Genomic DNA, 25,685 nt, shown 5'->3' on the forward strand with positions numbered 1-25,685 from the left:
ATTGCTTATACCTTTTGTATTATTCATATCAAGTCATATGTATATAGGAATTTATCTACTTATATATTTTTCACTTTTTTAGAACAGAAATTTCAAGATGTTTCCTAATAATTCACTGGATTTTACTGGGATCTGCTAAGACATCTGTTTTCACTGCAAATTTTATAATTCTTGATCTTAGTTCTCTTTCAGTTTTACAAATGGCTTCTCTTAATGCAGAAATCTTGGCTCTAAGTGGTTTCCTTATCTTTTTTATCTAATAACTTATTTATTTTGAGACAGAGTCTCTCCATGTAGCCCTAGCTGCCATCCACTTTTCTTCTGAGAACAAGCTGTCCTTGAATGTACAGAGATCCACCTGTCTCTGACTTGCCAGTGCTTGGATTAAAGCACTGCCCTCCTTAAGTGTTGAACCACATCTTTCCATGGCTGCTAAGTGGATGCTAATGAGAGTCCTGACATTCCTCTGTTGTGTTTTCACTTGCAGAGTGATGTCATTTTCCTTTATATCTTGTTAATTGTTTTATTAGCTATGTATTTCCCATTATCTGACTATCAGATGAGGGACAGGGTTTCTTCTCTGGCCATATCTCTCTAGACTCCAAACACCTCTCCTGTTAGAATGTCCATATCTTTGTCTGCATTTGGGAAATTCCTGTTCCTTCATTAAACACAATCTCTCTGATAACTTTTAACTTAGTTTTGTTCTCTTGATTGTATCCTAGAAATGTTGTACTCTTTATACACCTTCCTTTCCACTATTGATTTTTAATCACTGAATGTGAAGTTCCCAAAAGGCATTAAAATATTAAAAATAAATAGAGGGAATTTGAAGAAGTGTCAAAACCAGAAATCAGATCCTAAGTTTTCTATATGCTTTCATTGCTTTAGAAAACATGACCAATTCCAGTTGTCCCTGTAAATAATGTTTCATAGCTTTAATTTGGATGTTATTTTAAAGACATACAGATACTAACACAAGAATAGAATTAGAGCAAGAAGAAGTAAGTTCTATTTAACAAGCTAATCACAAAAAATATCAAGAAAACCTGAACGTAATTGTTCTTTTTAGTCAGTTTATCTAGATCATAGTAATTTTTTTCAGAATTCTAAATTCTACAGGTATATTTTTATTTAGCCTTTGTAGTTACAATGTGTTACCAAAAATTTGACAAGCACATTGTATGAAGCAAGATAAACTGAATCTGAGTGAGTGTTTTTGCAAACTTGCCTAATATAGATGCATAAAAGCACATGCACTAATTAAACACAAAAGTTTATATATGAACACATCAATGTTCTGTGATGGCTGTCCACAATGTACATAACATTTTCAGGCATGAGGGGTTAATCAAGAACCATGTATGGTGCTTCAGTTTGTTTTTAATCATATCAGGTTCTGATAAATTTCTCATCCAGGGAACAGAGTGGCTGGATGCTATAGAATAGTGACTCAGATAGGGACTCACAGCTGCAAAACACCCAGAGATAACTACGGGTTGTTTTTACCAAGAGATAGCTAGGATTAATCAAGAACACCAGAAACAGTTGAAAGAGACAAGGGATTACCTAAAAGAAAACAAATGTACTCACTTCAAGAAGGATGGTCTTGATAGCCCTGGAGTAGGTGGAAGATTTTGTGGAAGTTTTGGTAGTAGGCATGTGTTGCATTCTCTGTTTGGGGCTATACAGGGTAAGAACAGTTGATATGCTGGTCCAGACCAGGAGACCCCCCATACAGCATCAAATAGAGGCAGGAACACAGCATGCAGAATTTTGCCAGTTTTTTTTTCAAGAAAAACAGAACAGTACCTACCGTCTTGTATAATTATGTTTCTACCTTCCAATATGCAAGTCACGTGGAGGAGATTATAAGAATTTATGAAGATCTTCAGAATGCAACAGAAGCATAGGAATAAACCACTATGCTGGGATGTTTTGTCTCTAATCTCTGCTCACCTGGAGTCCCTGTGGCTGATGGTAATGGCCTGGAAAACACTTATGAAGCTGCTACTTCAAATACATGTACTGCTGCCCATTTTTTCAAGGTAGAGAAAGAGCTTGCATCCAAAATCAGTTACAAAAACTTTCAGCCTAAAAGCATCCATGGTCTGCAGCAATCCTTTGTAAAGCAGAGTTAAGACAAAGGCTTGAACCTGGATGAATGGCAACGGAGAAAACGTGCAAAGTTACAGTGTAGTGCTTGACTGCTGCTTTGATGGTTTCTTCAACTGCAGTTTACAATATTTCCTTTGTGCTTACACATAAATGCTCAGCCTACAATTATGGGGCTTAGAGCTATTTTTTACATCATGTGTACACATGAACATAAACTTCTATTTTCAGGTCACTATAAGTCATGGGTGATTATTTACAGCAACTAACAGATACTATAATGTGAGAGCAACTTGCCCCATAGTGAATCATGTTCAACCTTGAGTTACTACGTGTAAACCTGCATGGTTTCAAATAGTCTTTCCCAGGTAAACGTGAGGAATATAGGTGTAATGTGTTACAGAACTGTTAAAAACCATGACATGTATTTTGGACAATAAACACAAATACATTTTAAAATATTAAGTGTGAGAAAAATAATCTATCTTCGGTCTCAGATCACACACAAAAATATTAATGAATACTAGCAAAATATAAAAGTATTGGCTATTAATATATGAGTGGAGAAAATTTTAATATAGAAGACGTATATGCAAAACTTTTGTGTCAAAAATGAAAGTTAATTGTCTAAACTGGGAAGAGTTCAAATGTAGACTTTTTTAGACAATTGCTTAGGATCATTTTAAGTTCACAGATGAATTTTAGGATGTCAAAAAGTTTTCCACATCCATCTTATACATATCCAAACTCATCACGTTCTAATTCTTACACCATTGGTCTTTAATTTCCATGTGATTTTAATATTTTGAAAACTGACTGCAGGACACAGGTAACATCAGATGGACAGCATTTCATTAACTCTCCTTATCTACATTATAGAGAGAATGACCCAAGGGACCCCACACTATTCACATTTGTTGAAGAGATTCAAAAATTTTCTCAATTAATTTTGTTTTACTTAAATTTATGTAAAGACATCTTTCCATTAACATATGGACAGTCATTCTGGGAACAATTCCATTAATCATAGACATTAATGCTAGTTTTAACTCGATGTACAAAACCATCATGCACACTACCAACACCAATATTAATATATGTTATGATTCTTATAATGCTAGTTAAATAGCAGATTATTAACATAATATTGTGTTTCCAAAGGTACTTTGTTTTGTTTCACTTTTTTTTGGAAAATTTAAAACATTTAATTAGCAAATACTGCATATAACAAGGGTACAATGGGAAGATTTGAGATATGTGAATTTGGTATTCTAATCACTACAGTCACATATAGTAATACATCTATCACCAACCACAGTGACCACTTTGCAAATGAGCCCTAAGTTCAACAAAATATATACTTTATCATGGTTCAGTAAAGAATACTGATTATTAACTGCATTCATCCTCCTTTTATCTGCTCATTCATACTCTTCATAACTGAAAAATTAAATCCTTTTAGGATATTGGGAGTTCACCTTAAACCACTGTTTTCTTTACCCCATAAGTCTTGTCACTATAGAATATATTAAATATTTGCAGAATTCAGCAGTGTTAAATGTCCAGAACCACATGTATCTTTGCTGACTATTTATATAAATAAAGCTTATTTATTCCTCAGTGGTGTCTCTCCTTCTTTACAATTTTGACATACACACAGGTTCAATCTACACTCCCGTTTTGATAGAGGCCACTGACCCACACTCTTGACACAGGATTTCCTTTATGAACTTTCATTGTGGGCTATCTTCCTGTATGCTGTGAATAAGTGTTGCACCCATTGGTTAATAAGTAAAGCTGCATTGGCCTATGGCAGGGCAGCATGGAGTCAGGTGTGAAATCCAAGAGAGATAGAGAAGAAAAGCAGGGGGAGGGCAGATGCTGTGAGCCCCTGCCAAGAGAATCAACACATGAGAGAACAGGTAGTGCCCCAAAGCCATGTGGCAACACATAGATGAATAGGAATGGGTTGAGTTAAGTTGAAAGAGCTAGCTAATATAAGCTAAAGCCATAAGCGATACAGTTTGTAATTAATATAAGCCTCTGGATGATTATTTTATAAGTGACTGTGGGACAATGGGTAGGATAGATTCATCCCCATTAGGACTGGGCAGGACCAGAGAAACTTCTGGCTACATTTGATCTCCAACCTTCTAGCAAGAATTTCCACCTAAAACCTTAGAAATCTTTAAAGAAGGATTCTAAAATCGAGCGAAGAGCAACTTCTTGTCGTGTCTCTCAGTCAAGCCATAATACAAAGATGCCTCAGCATGGAGGCTTGAGCTACAGCATGGTGTGTTCAGGGCGTGTGGACTTGACCTACAGCATGGCAGATTCCCACCATAGTACACAGACATGTCTCCAAGCCATGCAGTGCACTGCATGGTGGATTTAACTTTTGCTAGTACAGACAAAAAAGGGGGTTTCTGGGCTTCACACTGCTTGATGGAGGCATAGACCCACTGCTTACTAGAGCTGGTGGTAAACATAGCTCTGCCATGTTAAGAAGTCAAGAGGAGTGGAGTCAGCACCCAAGTCTGCTGCTTTGGTCCTAGGAACACTACAGTTTAAAACAATGGTCCGAAGGTATCAACAATCATAATATGTATGATATATGTATATATATATATTATATATATAATATTTAAATAATAAACATAAATTCCTAAAAAGAAGAATAAAGTAATATGAAAAATTAAGCCACACAAAGATGGAAATTACACAGCCACTCTGGATTGTGTTGTCTTTGGGATTTTTTTTTTTTGGTTTTTGTTATTTCTTTAAAATTTATTGTAACTTACATTTTTCAACACAACACAATTCATGAGGCTTTTAACTTCTAAGGTGTTAAAGCATTGTATTAAAGACATTAATGAAATTATACCCACTTAAATTGTTAGAAAATACAGACATATTTTTTGAAAGGGGAAATAGTATGTCAATGTTGTGCTACTAATTACTAGAAACATTAAATCAGCCAATCATTGACTTTTTTGGGTCTGTGCATGTTTTAAATACCCTTGTAAGTTGTCAGAATTAAATGTAAGAAGTTTCTAGAGAGAGAACAGAAATCACATAGTGAAAAGCTCACCTGCTTGCTAAGGTGCAGACTGTCCTCGTGACAAGTTGCACACCTAGAACTGAGCTGCTGACAAACAGTAGGAATGCTAGGTCAATCAAGCAACAAAACTCTAAGGCTGACACATTGTACTGATAAAGGGAAAAACAACAGTTGACTAAAACTCCTAAGTCCTTTGCAACAGTAAGGAAAACTCTACAGACACCGGAGGAGAGACTCCAAAGTTCACTAATCTGGCAAGAGATGATACCACATAGGCCACTGTTAAAACACTACTTAAGAGCAACGTGGCTGACATGTCTTAAAATACATACTTGTACTACTGAAAGAAGTTTGGAGCTTCAAAAGTTTGGACCACTCTGCCTTACTCAGCAAAATTTCATCTGTGATAGCAAGACCTTGTTTAAACTCCTCAACCCTGACCATCCCTGTTGAAACAGACACAGTTCTGCTGTGGGTATACTGGTGTAATTACAGGCAAAAGATGGTACCTGTCACTGGGGTTTACCCTTGGGTCCCACACAGGCAAATTAAGATTGCATTCTTCAGGCTGTTACAATAGCACTGGATTTGGCCATTCCCATTTAGAAAATACCAAGAAAAATCTATGTACAAGAGTTGATGCCATTGCATTTGGATAAAGCTGGCAAGTTCTTGCTACTAGCATAGCCCAGGAAACACCACCGAGGAAATCTAATATATTGGAATAGATGTTGTGCCGTTTGGCCCACAGTTTGATGGCTCTCAGAGTTAACCTGAAGTTGTCAATGTTTGGTACTAGATGTAAAATCTCATCGGTTACCCTGCAACCATTAAGTCTTCTTATGTATCTTGTATTTAGGTTTTTAAGCAGACTGTCATCTCATAGGTACAAATCTTCTGGAATAGGCTGCAGTGCTACTCTTGCAAACAAAATATCAATCTCTATTCCAGCAAAACAGAGTTTGATAACTGGTACAAATGCCTCTTCAACAGCTCTTAAGTCTTTCACTTCTTCTTGTAATTTCAATTTATCATAGAATGAGGTGAAAAAGTCACTCTGATCAACATGTCTTGGTGCAACACACAACGCATCAATATTGGCACATTTCATATGTACTCTTATTCTGTAAGATCCAAATGTAAAAATTTTTCCTCCAACATTTTATAGATTTTGGAAGATTCTTGCTTTCACTAATTTCTCGTATTCATTCTTTCATCAAGTTATTTAATTTTCCCAAAATTAAAATCCTGTGCTGCAGTTCCTCTACTTCTTCAAAAACCCCAAAGGGATTCAGAGTCTCATGAGTTTCTGTGTGAGTAGGCAGTCAGTCTCCTTGGGGGCCGCTAACCTGATAGGAGAGGTAATGCCATAGTGCCTCTGTTGGGACTGCGTTTTTTGTGATCCCTGCTTGTAAGTGGAAAAGGCATCATCTCCTGCACTGGCACCGCCCAGTCACCCACAGCCACCCTGGGCATGATCCACACAGACAGGAGGGACAGGGGCCTGCCTCAGCCCTAGGGCCAACCCAGTCCCACACCCTGGCCTTGCCACTTTAAGTGCCTCTTTCCCCTTCATGCTAACCTGGCGCCAGAGCACTAACTGCAGCAACGTTCTAGAACCATCTTTGGGTTTTTTAACTGGAGAGAGAGATTTGATTCTAAAGACTCCTAAGTTAAACCAATATGTATATTTTAAAGGTATCTTGACTTTAAAATATGTGTCTAGGAATATGTTGCTTTGGAAAAGACATTCTGCTCTTGTTTCCACAGAAGATTACAACCTATGGATTGCTTCTAGTCTAATGTGGTTTGATCAACCAAGAACCGCTGAAAGGTCCATAACGCCTCAAACACTACTACAGCCATATTTTAACTATACCTCTTAATTTTCTCAGGATCCCCATAAGATTGCCAGAACTCCCAACAAACAGGAAGTAATATTAGAAGCTATGCCCAAATTTCCAAATATTGTTTATAAATATTTATTTTATTTATTTATTTTTTGGTTTTTCGAGACAGGGTTTCTCTGTGTAGTTTTGTGCCTTTCCTGGATCTTGCTCTATAGACCAGGCTGGCCTTAAACTCACAGAGATCCGCCTGCCTCTGCCTCCCAAGTGCTGGGATTAAAAGCATGCACGGGAGAGATGGCTCAGCCTTTAAAGGCTAGACTAAAAACCAAAAATTATAAATGTTTATTTTTATGTAAAGGTGGTTGATTATAAATGCAATCTCTTTCTAAAAAGAAAAGGGGATATAGATATGATAGGATAAAAGGATAGATTATTGAACCTACTTTTAAAGAGCAACAATTTGTTTGAAATGTTTTACATTGCTATGGATTTGGCTTTATTGATACAAATTTAAATTTAATTTTGTTACACTATTTATATATTTTTATTTCTGTTGAAGGTATTATGTTTATGTACCTCATTTAAAAATGTAATATATAGTTAAGAAATACAAATTAACAGTTAATTGTTCTTTGGTTTTTTGAGATGAGTTTCTATGCATAGTTTTGATGCCTGCCCTGAATCTCACTCTATAGACCAGGCTAGCCTCAAACTCACAGAGATCCACCAGGCTCTGCCTCCAGAGTGCTGGGATTAAAGGCATGTTCCACCACCACCCAGCTAATACTCAAATTTATAGTCATGTTAAGTTTTTTAGATATACAAATGTGTATTTCAAGTGGGTAGGTTATCATCAAACACTTCAAAGAGATAAAAATGTGGCATTTGCAGTGTTTTAAGAACTTAGACTTTTCTGAACAATGAGACATGTCTGCTCCTTTTAGCACCAACTACTTCAGAGAAGATGATGGACATTGAAGAAATTTGACATGGAGCTTGCTTTCTTTATGACAAGAGTTAGCCATTTGTGAAAAACTGCTCTTTCCTGGATTGCTTGATCGTATGTCTTATAACTTGGACATGCAGGACCCATAGAAAAATGAACCCCGAATTTTGCAAAAACAAGGCAAGGTGGTCCTCCAGGTTATTGCTTTGCAGAGGAGGCTGCCAGACATTTTTCAGGAAACAGGGAGAAGTAACTGAGAAACTATAGGCCAATAGGCTGAAGATAGATGCCTCAAGTTTAAAGAGGAAATTTGGATGACTTTCCAGGCAGCCAGATGTCTCTGTCATTTCTAGAATTTTGAAAGTTGCTTACAATGCAATCCTGTTTACTTAGGTAATATTATATCTTTCTGGGGTCTTTGATGGAGTTGGACTAGATAGTTATAATTATAGTTTTTTCTTTGTTATGATAAAATGTAAATAAGATATAAAAGTTTAAGTTCACAAATATAGGATAGATGATAGAATTTTTCTTTAATTTTACCAAATACAAATAGATTAGATACTGTAGCACTTGCTTGATAAATTTGTTATATAAAACTTTACTGTTAAAATTAAAAGTCTTCTTCTTATTCATCCAAAATGGGAAGTGTTGTGGGATGTCTTTCTATATGTTGTGAATATTTGTTGCTCCCATTTGTTAATAAATAAATCTGCGTTGACCTATGGCAGGGCAGAATGGAACCAAGTGGGAAATCCAACTGAGAGAGAGAAGAAAATTTGGGTATCAGCAGATGCAGTGAGCTGCTGCTAGGAAAAGCAAGATGTGAGAGAATAAGTAATACCAAAAGCCATGCAGCAACATGTGGATTAATAGAAATGGGTTGAGTTAATTGAAAGAGCTAGCTAATATAAGCTAAAGCCATAGGCCATAAGATTGTAAATAAAACAAGCCTGAGTTATTATTTTACAAGTAGCTGCAAGACCATGGGTGGGGGGAATTCATCCCAATTGCAGGGCCAGGCAGGAAGAGAGAAACTTCCACCTACAAACTCTACTTGCACAATGCAATATGAAGCATACAACACTAGATCTTTTCTGAGTTACTGATCCTACTTCCAAAGTCACTTTATCTGGGACATATGCTGTAGGGAGGCTGCCAGTACCTGAAATATGGCTGTGTGATTCCATGTGTTTCCCTCCAATTATCATCTCACCTGTGAAAACAGCAAGTATGCAGCTATGTGGAGTGTACTATAGGGACCAGATGACCTGTCCAAGAGTACCTGAACATGGGAGTGAGGATTAAGAAAGAAAAAGACAAAAGTCAGAAAATAGAATCAGGATGGCTCACAGTGAATACTGCAGCAGTCCCGAATTTATTTATCATAGCCCTTTTATACCCAAAACAAGATGAGGGGAGAGGATGGGAAGACCTTCTTACTATGGTTCAAGGAACAAACAAGCATAAACACATCCTTAATTATCAAAACATTTAGTAACCACACCTTTGACCAAACATCCTGTTACTTGGCCTTGATGAGCAAGACATCTAGTAACCAGTTCTTTGGCCAAACATCCTGTTACTCAGCCTTAAGAAGCAAAGCCAAATTTGAACTCTCTGAACTTAAGTCAAGATAGAATCAAGCCACAAGCTGGAGTCCCTGTGGGGTCTCACAATTCCCCCCTTTATTTTCTAAGGGTGCCCCGAACCCCTCAGATGACTATTCCTGTATTAGGTTGCCTTTTTCAACTAACCAGTCTTATCCATCTTAGTCTCATGAATTCCATCATTCATTCACTGCTTAGGTAGTAGAATGGTGGAAAGGACTTATCTGTCTTTAACTACCAGCCTCTGGAAAATTTCAATGGAGGATGCAGAGCTTAACACCATGTAACTCTGAACCAACTTTCCACCAAGAGTTTACAAATAACTTGATAATAGTAGACAAGCAAATAATGCCTAGCAATACACATGTTCCTGTGGCTGCAATATACTCTAATAAGGGAGTAAGGATGACTAAGATGGAATGACCATTCTAAATTGATCAAGGATGTCTTTAGCAGTTTTGCTGCATCAAAATCCAACATTTCCTTTTATTGTCATTTTTTTTCTTTTGCAATACAGCTCAGTTCTACATATCAGCCACGGATTCCCTTGTTCTCCTCCCTCTTGTCCCCTCACCTTACCCCCAGCCCACACCCTATTCCCACCTCCTCCAGGGCAAAGCCTTCCCCGCAAAGTGCCAACATTTCCTTTTTAATCACATCAAATCTAAGGACTCAATACCATCACACCAAATTCCTCTCAGGTGAGCTCTAACCTTTTTCCAACCAGTAACACTTTCATTGTTAAAGAAGAGGTTATAAACAATAATGAGTTTACATTGTAATTCTAGTATGATTATTAAAAATGGACACACAATTGGTTAATTACAATTCTCATAATTTACATTAAAAAGATTGTGCATTAACACAAGCTAATACTGATCTATTTAAGAGACAAGAAAATGTGTTTTTTGTTGTGAGTGTCGTAGGAGTAACTCCATAATTCAGAACGTCTCATTTTCCCTCTTTTAAAATCCAATGCATCACTGCCTCCGGCTTCCAAAGATAACTTTCGGTTGCTCCAGTCCCCAAGTACCAAATACCAACAGCAAAACTTTCATCCCACTCCTCCTAATCATTTTGGAGGGACTCTTCAGTGCCTCCTAATTTGGTTTCCTGACCAGTCTAGCACATATCTCTGAAATCCAGTGATACTATACTAAGAGAGCCTACAGCCACACATCGCTTTCATAATAGTGTTGGATTGCTCCAACAAGTCTCTTTCCCTCAGAGGGAAAATCTCCGAGGCACTTGTTTTCAGGTCTTCTATTTCATTTGGCATCAAAAGATAAACATTATATTGCAAAAGTGACCTCCTTGTCACAAGATATAGTGGGGATAAGTTTCAAACACCCAATCAAAGGTTTATTTTGGAAAAACAGAGAAGCATTTCTCAGCTGGATCCAGAATAATTAATACTCACAGAGGTCTGGAAAATTGTGTAATGTGTCTATCAAGAATCTGAGAATCATTAACCATAACCATAATCTCCTTCTTTTTCCACACTAGAGGATGAAATACTGGTTGATCAGGAACACGGGTTCAGTAAATCTCACTCCAACTCCTCTGGGAAAGCATAAGCAACCACAGTATCATCTGGACTGGCAATCTTCTCTTCTGTACACCACCCCAAATGCTGAGGCAGCCATATAGCTTCATTTTCTTCCTGTGAAAAAACACAAACTTGCCCTCGACCCCTTATCAAAAGAGGATTGTTTCCCTTCCATAACCCAGTGCAAAGGTCCTTCCATTTCACCTCAGCAGGAGTTGTTCGAGTGTCATAATGCCAAAATCTATATGTGGCAGATTGCTCATGGGCATTCAATTTCAAAATATTTAAAATAAAAGGGAATAATTGAATGCATTATATGGAGACTGAGGATATAACCCCCCTTTTTATTTTTTGAAGATGGATCTTGAGACTACCTTGGGCTCATTCAACCATACCTTGTCCTTTAGGATTATAAGGAATGACTGTGTTATGCTCAATTTTCCATTGGGAACAAAATTGCTGAAATCTTTACTAATATATCCCAAACCATTATCTGTTTTTATAATTTTAGGAATCCCCATATATGAAAAACATTTTAAGAAATGAGCTATCCCATGCTTGGTAGCTTCCCCAATTTGCCCAATAGCCATCAAAAAACATGAATAGGTATTGACTGTGAAATGCACATATTTTAATTTGCCAAATTCTGCATCATGAGTAACATCCATTTGTCATAAATGATTGGGAAGACAGACTCAAGGATTTACCCCTAAGGAAGGCACAGGCAAATACTGTGGACAGACATCACATTGTTTAACACTCTGACTAGCAACTTCCCTGGTAAGGCCAAATAGTTTTCTTAAACTTCTGGTATTCTGATAATGAAGGTCATGTGACTGTTGAGCCAGTTCTACCTGTGATAAGGTGACCATCTGTGTTAATTTATCAGCTGATGTATTATCATCAGCTCGAGGGGCAAGATGATTTTAAAGAGCCCTAATATGAATCACAAAGCATGACAGCTTTCTTCAATAAATGACTTCTTGAATTTGCTGAAGTAACATCCTAACATGACCATTAGTAGTCCCAATGCAGGAAACAGTCTCTATGAATTGAAGGCCTCAAAAAAATAATGACTATCAGTATGCAAATTAAATGAGCTATTTACAAAAACCTGGAAATCCATAGCCACAGCACAAAATTCTACTACCTGAGCTGAAGCTGGAGCTGTTTGTACCGCATAAACTTTACCATTAATGACATAAGCAACTCTTCCATTGAAGGAACCATTAGTAAAAACCAGCATAGCATCTTTTATGGGATCTCTTTTCACAACTTTAGGAAATATAAATGAATGCATTTGGGTAAATTGAAACAATCAATCAGCTGGAAAATGATTATCAATTTGACCCCAAAACTGAGCAAAAGCAATTGTCCAAATATCATTATATTAAAATAAACAATCAGCTTGTTGTTTAGTAAAAGGAATGTTGATCACACTTGGTTCTCTACCAAAATATCACTTAGAATCTGTAACTAGAGTTTTCCTGTCTGGCCCACAATCAAGACTAATCTCTCTCCTGCCAGTCCTACAGCCGCTCAGACCCAACCAAATAAACATAGAGACTTACATTGCTTACAAACTATATGGCCATGGCAGGCTTCTTGCTAACTGTTCTTACAGCTTAAATTAATCCATTTCTATAAATCTATACTTGCCACGTGGCTCGTGGCTTACTGGATCTTCACATGCTCTTTGTCATCGTGGCCGCTGGCAGTGTCTCTCTGACTCAGCCTTCCACTTCCCAGTTTTATTCTCCTCCTTGTCCCACCTATAATTCCTGTCTAGCCACTGGCCAATCAATGGTTTATTTATTGACCAATCAAAACAACACATTTGCCATACAAAACATGCCACAGCAAAAAAAAAAAATCTATCCATGTTTTCTGTGTTAAACAAGTTACTGCTTCATAATAAGAGTTCAACACTCAGGCTGGTGAAACATCTAGATTCAAATACAATAACAGCCCATTTTGCAATAACACAGCTGTTGGAGTATGTAATGTAGGAAGCACATAGATTTCCCACGGTTTTGCATAGTCAACATAGCAAAGTAGGTGATGTTAAATGGCCTGCTCCACCAGAGCCAGTACTTGTCTAGCAACATCTGTAAGATACCTAGGGAAACTAGGATCACTGTTTCCTGTAAGAATCTCACTGAGGGTCTCCAGATCTCCCACAGACAACTTTAAATAGGGCCATAGCCATTGAATATCCCCAATAATTTTTGAAAGCCATTCAAAGTTTGCAAGCTGTGTTTCCTAATTTCCATTTTCTGAGGCTTAATTTCTTTAGAATACAAGACATGTCCCAAATACTGAAAAGGCAGCTGTCTTTGCACTTTCCTGTAGCAATTAACAACCTTGCATGAACAAGACTCAGCTGAAGCTGTATAGATGTGCCAAGCAAAACACCTTTATTTTTATGGGCAAGCAAAATATCACTTATATAACAGAGTGGATTCCTCTGTTATCCTTCCTTGATTTACATTTATTAACCCAATGCTTCCCTCTCTTGAATCCACAACAGATAATCCTCTCGTGACAGGCAAGCTTTGGAAATCTGTTTCCAATCTCTGGGAGGCAAAGCTTATATCAGTCCCTGGGAACATATGAAATCCTTGCACATCCTTCCCTCTGCCAGCTGCTTCTCTAACACTAGCTTGCAGGGGAGATGCCTGAATAAGGGTGAGGGTTTTCCAAGTTCCAGGAGGACTTTGCATCATAACAATCATAGGCAAATATTCTACCCTAGTAGACAGCCCCCAGGTAGATCTAATCCAGTCCCTACAGTAGACAGAGAAACGCTCTTCCAAGCAGAGGAGACCTGCAGCGTCTCCAATTTTGTGAAAGGGAAACTTATAAATCTCTCAAGCCCTTCAGTTACCTCCTTAGTTTCATCACAAAATTTGTGCTTCTTAACATTCATGGTCAGAAGCAGAGCAGGTGAAATCTCCTGAATATGCTATTTACTGGCTTCTTCCTTAAGCTCAGCTTCATCACCAGGATTGAAATGATCTCCATCAAACAATTTTGTAAAGGAGTCTGTGTCTAATGGCTCCCTCTGGTCTCATGTTGTGTTTTGTTTCACTTCTAACCATTTCAGGGGGAAATACCTTCTGCTGTTCTTGGCACAAATTAAAAGTGTCCCTGATAGATGCCCACAAAATAAGTGCATCCATTGTGACCTTCCCAGGCCCAGGCTCATTATAAAGCTGTTGGATTTTGACTACAATTATCCTCCATGTGTCTGAGTCCAAGGTCTCATGCTTGGGAACCCAAGGGCACACTTGCTCTACAAACTAAAAATTTCTGTACTGGCTGCTGCCCTACTTTAGCTCCTCTGACTTTTAAAATATCTTTAAGCAAATGTATAAACAGTTGTCTACTCTTACCCTGCCCCATATTTACAATTCCACTCCCAAGTTACTCACTGCACTTCCACCACAATAATATCTGAGTGCTTCATTCACCTGAATGTCCTTCATGAAGCCCCCCATTTTCAGAAACCTGTTTGGGCACCACATATATGGACCAACTGACCTGTCCAACAGTACCTAAAATGGGGAGTGTAGATTAAAAAAAAAAACAATAGACACAAGATAAAATTGGGAGGTCTCTCAATGAATACAGCAGTAGCCCCAAATTTATTTTGCAAAGCATTTTTTATACACAAAGCAAGGGGGGCAATAGACCTCCTTACCATGGTTCAAGGAACAAACAAGCATAAACATCTTGTTATCAAAGCATCTAGTAACCACACCTTTGTCCAAACATCCTGCTATTCAGCCTTGATTAGCAAAGACAAGCTTCAAATATCTGACCTTAAGTCAAGATGGAATCAAACCACAAGCTGGAGTCAGTGCGGCTCCCACAAGTATGTCCTTATGTTTCTCTCAATTTCCTCAGGACCTGTTGTAATGTCATCTCTTTCATATCTAGCTTCATTAACTTAGATATTCTCTCTCATTTTATTGAATAATTGGGCTAAGGCTTTGTTATCTTCTTGATTTTTTTTGAGGAAAAAACCTTTCATTTCTTTTATTCTTCATTTGGATTATGCTGTTGCTGTTTGTTTCTATCTCATTGATTTCATCCTTGATTTTCAAAGCCCTGATTTGTAGCCCTCTTATTTCTTTTTGTCTACCATTTTCAAGTATTGTTTCTCTAGAGATTTCAAGTGTGTAATGAAGTTATTAATAAGAAATCACTCCAGTATTTTTATGTAGGCATTCAATGCTTTGAACTTGCCTCTTAGAACTGCCTACATTGTGTCTCATTGTTTGGATATGCTCTGTTTTCATTTTTATTCTTGGTTTCTGTCTTGACCCACTGTTCATTCAGTAGTGAGTTGTTCAACTTCCATGAGTTTGTGTATTTCCTGTTGGCATTGTTCATATCCAGCTCTAATTCATAGTGGTGGGACAGAGTCCAGGGTATTATTTCAATTTCCGTATCTGTGGAGACTTGTTTATTCCTTATTTGTGGTCAGTTTTGAAGGAAGCTTTGTGAATTCTTGGAATAAAGAAATATTCTTTAGTGTTTGGTTGTTACATTCCATAGATGTCTGTCATGTCTATTTGATTCATGATGTTATCTAACTACAGTGTTTCTTTGTTTAGATTATGTCTGGAAGACCAGCTTATTTGTGTGATTAGGGTATTGAAGTCACCTAGTATCACTGTGTTCGGATCAATATGTGATTCTAGCAGCAGTACTGTTCCTTTTACAAACTTTTGTGCCTGGTGTTTGATGCATACATGTAATTATATATAATACATGTAATTACGTATAATAGAATTATTATATGTTTTCACTATATTTTCCCTTTGATTACTATGTAATTTCCTTCTCAACCTATTCTGTTTAGTTTGGGTTTGAAATTCATTTTATCATATAATATAAAAATAGCTATGCCTGCTTTCATCTTAGATTCATTTCCTTGTAATATTTTATAGTCTTTTTAATGTATGAAATGACTGACCTTGATTGTGAAGTGTACATCTTGGAAGCATCAGAAAAATGGACCTTGTTTTTTACTTAATCTGTTAGTATAGGATGTTAGTAGAATATTAAGCTCACCTGTCCCATAGTTAAAATAAATAAATAATTATTTTCAACATGTTTTTAAAACAAAAAATATCTATACTATGAGAAATTTTAGTCTCTTTTTTTGTTTGTTTGTTTTTGTTTTTCAAGACAGGTTTTCTCTGTGTAGCTTTGCTCCTTTCCTGGAACTCACGTGGTAGCCCAGGCTGGCCTCGAACTCACAGAGATCCACCTGGCTCTGCCTCCCAAGTGCTGGGATTAAAGACGTGTGCCACCACCACCTGGCCTTAGTCTCATTTTTTACTATTAGATTAAAGCTGAAAGAATTATCTCCATGCATTCATTGTCATTAAACTATAAATTAATTTATTCCATTGTTTTTATTAAAGGACAACTTTTTTTTACTGTCTATTGATTTTATTGTCAAGATTCACCTTTTCTAATGCATCTTTATTCTTTGGAGGGGGCTAACCTTAACACACATTCCCTTGGCTAACATATTTGGTGTACTCTTTCTCTCTTTTTTTATTCATTTTTCATATCATCCACAGAACCAACTCTCTACCCTCCTTCTGCTCTGTCCCTGTTTTCCCCCCACCCCAACCCAGCTCCAACAGGGTAAGTTCATCCTCTCCTCTAACAATGTAAGTTCTCCCATGGGAGGACAGCTAGTCTGGTACATTTAGATGAGGCAGGACCAAGCTTTTCCTGGCCCCATCAAGGGTGAACAGGATGTCCTCCACAGGTAATGGGATTCAGAAAGCCAGTTCCTGCACCAGGGATAGATCCTGATCCACTGCCAGGGTCCTCTCAAACAGACCCAGCTACACAATCATGTCCCATATGCAGAAGGTCCACTCTGGTTCCATGCAGGATCCACAGCTGTAGAGGACAACTCTTTCAAAAAAAAGTTTGATGTGAATGGAAGGATAATTTATTTCACAACATATTTAATTACTTAGTAAGAAAAGCTAAAGAACAACATTAAAAATATAGATGATATAAATCAACTGTAAATGCCAATTAATATATCTGAACTGATATTTTTCATATTATAGTGAAATTACATCATTTTTCCCTTTACTTCTCTCTGACTAAATGATCCTGAATACCTAATTTTCTCTATTACAAACTCATGGACTTTTTTTTTAGTTGTTATTACATATATACATTCAAATATCTGTGAGTACATATTAGAAATATAAATGTATTATAATTCCTATATAAAAATTATACCTTGTATAACATTCATCATATACATATAATTTCAATTATAACATATAAATTATGTACTATACGATTCATGTATATGAATACATATAAATATACAATCCTAAATTGTACATGAATAACCTTTTGTCTTACAAATCATTTAGTGTGTTCTGCCTCATGGAAGACTTTTTCTTCCTCTGTCAGCTTTACTTTGTTCCCTGTAATGCATGTATGGTTGAGGTCTAATGAGGTTTGCCATTCACATATGCATGCCTATTACTGTGTTCCTAGTTCAGCTCATATTTATGAAGTCATATTGAACAGACATTATGTGTCTTTAGGGATAATGTATAACATTCCTAGGAGACATAATCTCACAGCAAGCTCGCAGGTCCTCAGGCACTTAGATTCTTTCTGTCCCATCTTCATCAATGAAACCTGAACCTTAGGGGAGTATTTACTGTAAATGTATCAATGGGAACTGGGATCCACAATCATTTAATTTGATTGCTTGCAGCCTTGTACAATTGTATGCATCTGTTTCAATATGACCTATCCTTAAAGAGATCTGAAGAATAGACTTAATTGTATGTATGAGAACAAATATTTAGAATGTTTAGGGACTATGCTAATTTAGTAAAGTGGCAGTTGTAGCTTCTACTCTGAGATGCAAGACTTCAATAGTTCTTGGTTGTTGCTTTGGTTTCCATAACTAGGGTTGGTTTCCCTCTTGACAACAGTAAATATATTCAATTACAGCTAACAATAGCATTTGTGAAACCTCCTAGCCTGGTATATACACATAAAAGCAAAAAGTCACCACAGATAGGACAAAATTCACAGTAGTAAAAGTCTAACAGTTTTATACAATTTTGCATTTATTTAATGATGTGGAAATAGAAAATATTTTACTTCATATATTGTATGTATTTGTATGAAGTGGTGAAGAATTCAGGAGATATATGTAATAATAAAAGTGGCACGTTGTAACCTATTCATGATTTTAAATGAAGAGTATATACTAATTCAAGAAAAAGCAGTTAATTAGAACAAGCATTCAGATACATGATGTGAAATACTCAGATTAAAAGGGAACTGGGGGGTGGGTAGTTAGCTAGACTTAAAACAGGTGGAAATGTGACATACATCATATGAGGGCAAATAAGGGATCCATGTAGTTAGACCTAGTTACTTGTTCTGATTGACTGACATTTGACATTGGGTAATAAAATATAATTGGAAGTAAGTCTACATTCTAAATTAGCATGCAACATATTATTCAATGACTGATGAAATATTATGTTCAAGAAGATACATTTACATTTTGAAAATCCCATATTCTTCAGTATAATTACATAAACATGAATGAAAGCATAATAATTTAGTGAAGAGCCTTGAGACTTTAAGAAACAGGTGGATGTTCTTGTAAAAATCTGTTATATTATAATTTGAATATAAAATAAAATTTTGATCTATCTATATATATATTACTACTGTATTAGAAAGACAAGATAAACTTTTACTAGGATATACTTTCAAAATTTAAAACATGTGATGAGTACAATTGGAAAAGAGAATATATTTTATGCTTTCAAGCAATATAAATCAATAATATGAATCTTAGCAGTCTATATTATAGAAGGTTTCAGACAAGCCCAGATACATACTGAGGTCCTGCTGTTATGAAAATACAACCTGGATTTCAAGTGTGGATAACTCCAATAGCTCCAGTATAAAGAGGCTCTAGGACAATTAGATGACTGTAGACAGAAATTTTCCTGCTAGCAGATGACCATGTAAAATCACAAAGAATCAAACACATTGTCTAATTCGCATAACACATATTTGCAGTAGAGATCAAATGGACATCATCTTTGAAGATCATGTCTTAATATAAGAACTATGTTGAGTTTTGAACTAGGTTTTGAGAGGGTTATTCCTTCTAGAATGTGGCCTGTTCCTGACATGATGAACTGAGTTCTTATCTGGCCTTATTAAGATAATATAGCACTTAGGGACAAAAATGAAGCCAAGGAGGGCTGCACTAGAAGCCAAGATAGAGAAGACTTCCATAGCCACCATGACCTTCCCCTTGGTGCTGTGGTAGACAGGGAGGAATGTGATCCACACACAGAAGAACACCAGCATGCTGAATGATAGGAACTTGGCTTCATTGAATGTGTCTGGAAGATTCCGTGACATGAAAGCCATAGTAAAACTTCCAAGTGCCAAGGAGCAGAGGTATCCCAGTACACCATGGAAGGCAAAATCTGAGCCTTTGTTACACACAAGGATGATATGTCCATGTTCAGCATGAACATCTTTGTCAAGGAAGGGAGGAGAGGTCCCTAGCCAGATTCCACAGAAGACAAGGTGGATCAGAGTACACATGGGGATTATAAGGTTTGGAGCCTTTGATATTATTAACCACCTCACCACTATCCTTGGAAAAGTAACCTTGAAGGCAATAACCACAGTGATAGCTTTGGCCAACACAGTGGCAAGAGCCACAGTGAAAGCACCTCCAAATATGATCTGCTGCAGGATACAGGTTGTGGTGTTTGGATGGCCAATGAAGAGCAAGGAACAGAGGAAACAGACAGTGAGTGTGATAAGCAGTGTGTAACTAAGGGTCCTATTATTAGCTTTGACAATTGGAGTGTCTCTGTGCTTCACAAAGAGTCCAAGAACCACAGTTGTGTTGTGAGTGCAGAGAAGCATAGAGCTGTGGATGTGAGAGACATCCCCAAGGGGTCCTCATGGTTAAGAAAACTCACAGCTTTCTGGAGGCAGTGTTTCTTCTCTGTCTCTGCATAATGACTCTCTGGACACTTCATGCACTGATCCAAACCTGATCAGAAATGAAGGTGAGATTTAATCTAAGCTGAAGTTATCCCTTCTTTTCTAAGCCATTTTTTCTATACTTTTGGACAGAACTGTTATCTACATCACTTTCCTTTTTTCTCAGGGACAAAGAAACACAAACTCTGTAGTGAACATTTTCATGTTTATACCAACCAACTTTCTTATCTGATATTTCAGTTATTATTTATGTGAACTTATGAAGTGTGTTGATCCAACTCAGCCCTCTTTCCTCTTGCTCCATTCCTCTACTTCTCCCACTTTTACTTCCCAACTTAATGTGCTCTCTTGTCTCTTCTTTTTACATTTTAATACTCACTGAATCTATTCAGTGATGCTAGTATTTACATATTATTGGGGCAACAACTGGAATATGGGCAACATTTCAGCATCCACAACCTTAAGGAAAAAGTGATGTTCCTCTTTTGGTAGCAGTTATCAATTACTAGTAGCTTCTCATGTAACCCATCTTCTTTTTTTTTTTTTTTTTTTTGGTTTTTCGAGACAGGGTTTCTCTGTGTAGCTTTGCGCCTTTCCTGGAACTCACTTGGTAGTCCAGGCTGGCCTCGAACTCACAGAGATCCGCCTGGCTCTGCCTCCCGAGTGCTGGGATTAAAGGCGTGCGCCACCACCGCCCGGCCTCCCATCTTCTTTATAGTGACATAAATTAAATACACCTTACACTTTTCTCTGTTATATACCTTCGGCCTCTTGTGCTATTGGTGTATCTCTTTTGAAAGTTATTAGAACACTGAATTACAATACATAAACATACTTTATATCTGAAACCACATCATAAGTCATACCACATTATTAATTTGTATAGTGTAAAAGAGGGAGTATGCTCTTGAAATTATTTTCTTTTTTTTTTTGGTTTTTTTTTTGAGGGGGGGGTTTCAAAACAGGGTTTCTCTGTGTAGCTTTGCGCCTTTCCTGGGACTCACTTGGTAGCCCAGGCTGGCCTCGAACTCACAGAGATCCGCCTGGCTCTGCCTCCCGAGTGCTGGGATTAAAGGCATGCGCCACCACCGCCCGGCTTGAAATTATTTTCATAAAATATTCTTCTTAAACATAGGGTCTCAATTTTCTTATCATTATAAATTATTAAATATGCTTCCTGTTTTCTAATATTGACTCTTCTCTGTGGAAGCTTTAGTGAATAGGCATTACTACATTGTTAAAGGCTTGACTAGTGCACTAGTGAAGAGTCATCATTCCAGTTGGGGAAAGGACAGAACTTTTGAGACGGTTTCAAGGTATGAAATAAAACAGTGTTATAATATTCTGCTCTTGAAAATTCATAAAATTCATAATCTTGAATTTTAAGTACAAGAACAGTGATTTGTGCACGCCAGATTTTCACTGTCATTATTTGTGTGATTTTGAAAAGAAACTCATCACCAGATTTTCAATATTGAATTCATTTTAGTATAATAAAACTTATTTCTACATACCTTGTAAATAATCTTTCCTTCAGCTATTGTGACACATTGTTATATCTATTCTTAGGACCTACTTTCACAGTATAACTTCAGGCTCTGTTATTTCCTTCTTATTTATATGGAGGTGTTCATTTTATTTTAGTTTTCTAAGTTTTAATGGATGATTCACATGTATAAATCCATTCCTTACTAAAGGCACATGACACATGTAATAAAAATTACTGTGTGTGTGTGTATGTGTGTGTGTGTGTATGTGTGTGTGTGTGTGTGTGTGTGTGTGTGTGTGAATATGTGCATGCATATTCACTAAAATTGTGTTTCTTTTGAATAACAGCTTGAGGGCAAAGTCTTTTACATCTCAGTGTGAGAAATGCATGAAATAAGTTGCAGAAAGAATGTAAAAGTCAGAGGTCCTGAAATACTTCAAGGGAATAGAAACTTCCAGACACAGCTGGGTAGTTCAATATATAAATTCGAGGTTAGTTACCATGCATAGAACATGTGAAAGCTCAGGGCAGACCAAATATCATTATGTATGGAGAGTTGGTATAAAGTACTACACTTAACTGAGAAACTATTTGACCTCATAGCTACTACAAGGGGAAGACACTTGGAACTTTAAGAATGTGGCAGTAGGAATTAGTTCATATTCCATCAGGGACTCCACTCCAAAGAGTATTTGGGTAGCAGAAACTGAATTCAATGAGTTTTTCTTAATTTTTTTTAACAAGAGTGAAAAGAAGTTAGGTAGGAAAGTGGAAGATTTGGGAAGGTATGAATATGATCAAAATACACAGTATGAAATTCTCAAAGAATAGATAACATTTCAAAATTCCAAAATTGAAGTAAACCTGGTCACCAATTTAGCATTGCATTAAGTATGGAAATACTAGCTTTTAAAGATTTGTCTTCTCAATGAAATATGCTGTGAATATGTTCATGAACTACTCTTCTAAATGGAGATTCGATATTCCATTGCAGCTCTTAGGTCTTGGTACAACTCTCAGTAACAGACCGTTGGAACTGCTTTGAGGATACTGTTTTATATACTGTTTCTCAGAATTGTAGCAGAAAAATGGACATAATCCTATTCATTAAGGAAATTTGAAATTTTAGTTATGTGTTATAGTTAATAATTATATAGTAGGTATACCAAACACAAACTGCTAATTTTCTGTTCTTGCTGGCTTCCCAGCAAGAACATTATTAAAATAACTTATTATTTATTCATTATTTTATTCATTATTAAAATAACCTATCATACATTTAGTTGAGTTCTAATCATTATTGAAATACAGTTCGGAAAACATCCAATTTGTGCATTTTATTATTGTGTGTTAAATTATGTGAGGAAATAAAACATATTGATTAGTACAGAGAATAGGGGTTTCCTGCAGGAAACAATAGCTGAAGTTGATCATAAGTGTAAATCAATTTAATGTAATGTAATTTTCAGTGCATACTCTGCACTATTTCAAGACATGGTGATGAACACTTCATCCTAAATAAGAGAAGGAATATATTTTTCCAACTTCTCTCTAGATATTTTTCAGTTTTTAAGATAATGCAGAATCCTGTAGAAATGTGAAACCATTTCGGTAAGATTTATTCTTACCTGTCTCATAGGAAATCTCATTGTCTGCACAAGGAGTGCAATCATAGCAGCAAACAGCCTTGCCTTCTAGGGAAACTTTCCTGAATCCAGGACCACAGCTCTCACTGCACACAGAATGAGGAATCTGAGAAAATGTGAACAAAGTTAACAAATTCTCATGGTTTATTGAAATTCTCAATAATATTTTTAATGTCACATAATTAATTTCCAAGTTTTATTCCTGTAAGAGTAGAAAAGGAATTTGAGCATCTGTGATCTGTACAAAATTGGTCTGAGGATTATCCCATTATTAGATAGTTTGGATCATAATGAGGTAGGGACAAGTCTGATGCAAGTAGATCATAGAAGACATGACCTAGAAGATCAAATGGTCCTTCTGGATGGATCTTGTCTCTGTGCTTGCTTTCTAATGTGTTGAGAAACTTTTATTTCCAACATGATTTTAAGTCTTGCTTTTCAACTTGACAGCACTTACAGTCACCATGTAAACAAATTGTTGGGCATCCCTGTGAGTGTTTTTAAAGAGAAGTTTAAAGGGTTCACTCTAAGAGTGAGCATTACCATTCTGTAGGCTGTTGTCTCAGAATTGAGAATTAAAAAAAAAGGTGTTTCATGGTATTTACTTTTATCTATTGACTAAGAATATGATATCATCAGGAACCTCATGCTCCTAGAGCAGTAAATTTCCAAAGATAAGGGCTGAAGGCTCATACTGTCAGCAAAAAGAACACTTGCTTAAGTTACATTAGGTATGTATGTATCTTCAGTAGCAGAACAAGAGATAACAGACACACATGCAAGATATAGTATTTCAGTTCAAGGGGTGGATAAATGAAATGATAACTGTTTATCTTCTGTAATTTTAAGCATGGAATCAAGATGAACTACTCAAATTTTAGATACAGTGAAAGAATTCTAATAGAGACATTGTGTATTGTTTTGAATGATAGTGGCAATTATAAAAACAGATATGTAACTCTATGTTTCCTCAATGGTGGTGCTGTCCTGAGAGTTATTGCAACTTTAAGAGTTGCAGACTTATTAGCACAATTATTACAGTGGTTGGGGATTTTGAAAATGTATGACCCTCACCTAATTCCAGTATTCACTCTCTGATTCCAGTGTGTGGACTGAGACATTTTGTTTCAGGTTCCTGCCCATCTCTCCAAGGATGCCAAACACTGGCATGCCTCTTGAGTATAAAAGACATGCGAAAATCCAGAACCATAAGTGAGATAAACTCTTTTTTTTAAAAGTCACTTCTGGTGATGGTGTTTGATCATAGCAAGAAAATATAACTTATTCAGCTTTCTGTTGTGAATGTAGATATTTTCTATATCAGAGTGTCTTGTGAGACATTACGAGGATTGCATATACTGCTTCTCAGGTGTACTTAATTTGTTTCAAACTGACAAAATTTAACCCATGCACCACTGAATATTAGCAGACATTTAAAGCTTAAAAACATGCTTTTTTAAGTATCAGGGGATGATAAAGCACTGTCTTCTAGTAGTTATTTTTTGTCTTTGCCTACTGGGAATTTCATAGTACTGGTATTTAATTTCAAAAGTAGAAGTTGTTATACTGGGGATATATTTGTATTATTTGATAAGCTTAATGCATTGAGATAATATATAACCCACCTCTGAATATCTTTCAGGCCATTGTATCATCTTCTCAGATAAAGTCAACTGTTGACTCTGGGGAGCACTGGGCAAAAAATTTCCTACTTTCACTTTAAGTCCAAGACCCTTTGGAAAATTCCAAAAGTTGAGAATATCATACTTATCAGCATTTAATTTCTGTTTCCATTCTAAAGCCATGTTGGCTCCCTCATGGACATTCCTCAAGAAAAGATGAAGCTGAAAGTGATGCAAGAACATGTTTTAATGTAGTTCTGAGAGTTTGACCACCAGTGGATTATAGAATAACTCTCAATGTTCATAATCTGTGGTGTAGGATATGATAATAATGTAGGTATCATTGAAGGTCAGCAATGGTGATCTATGTAAATGGGATACATTCTACATCTTTGGAACAGTCAGCCTCAAGAACATCTTCTATACAAACTTAGGAATGGAATCAGTGAGTATTGATTGAAGCAAATCTCAATTTCTTTAATAGAAATCTATACCCAGGGTTCATCCCAAAGTCCATTGAGTAAAATGTGGGTACTTATGACTAAATAGTAATTAAAAGAAATCATTTATGTACTAACAACTTGGGATAATGAGCTTTCATTGTTTCACTAAGAAAATTCTTAGGTTACTGGTGTAATCATTACAATGAAAAAATTGTGCAATTATTTATGACACAATTTTTATATTCATTAAAATCATTTCCTCTTTGCCACTAGCACCTTATTCCGCAACAA

The 25,685-nt window shown here is 36.5% G+C and overlaps 3 pseudogenes; all 3 read right to left on the minus strand.

The window, feature by feature from the left end:
* Window positions 1-1,292: 1,292 nt before the first annotated feature.
* Window positions 1,293-3,852, minus strand: LOC131903765 (vomeronasal type-1 receptor 4-like; annotated as a pseudogene).
* Window positions 3,853-5,644: 1,792 nt separating this feature from the next.
* LOC131894522 (poly(A) polymerase alpha-like) lies at window positions 5,645-6,604 on the minus strand (annotated as a pseudogene).
* A 12,705-nt stretch (window positions 6,605-19,309) lies between these two features.
* Window positions 19,310-25,685, minus strand: part of LOC131903773 (vomeronasal type-2 receptor 116-like) — a 41,966-nt pseudogene continuing 35,590 nt past the window's right edge.

This window comes from Peromyscus eremicus, chromosome 1, assembly GCF_949786415.1.
Source record: "Peromyscus eremicus chromosome 1, PerEre_H2_v1, whole genome shotgun sequence".
Lineage (NCBI taxonomy): Eukaryota > Metazoa > Chordata > Mammalia > Rodentia > Cricetidae > Peromyscus > Peromyscus eremicus.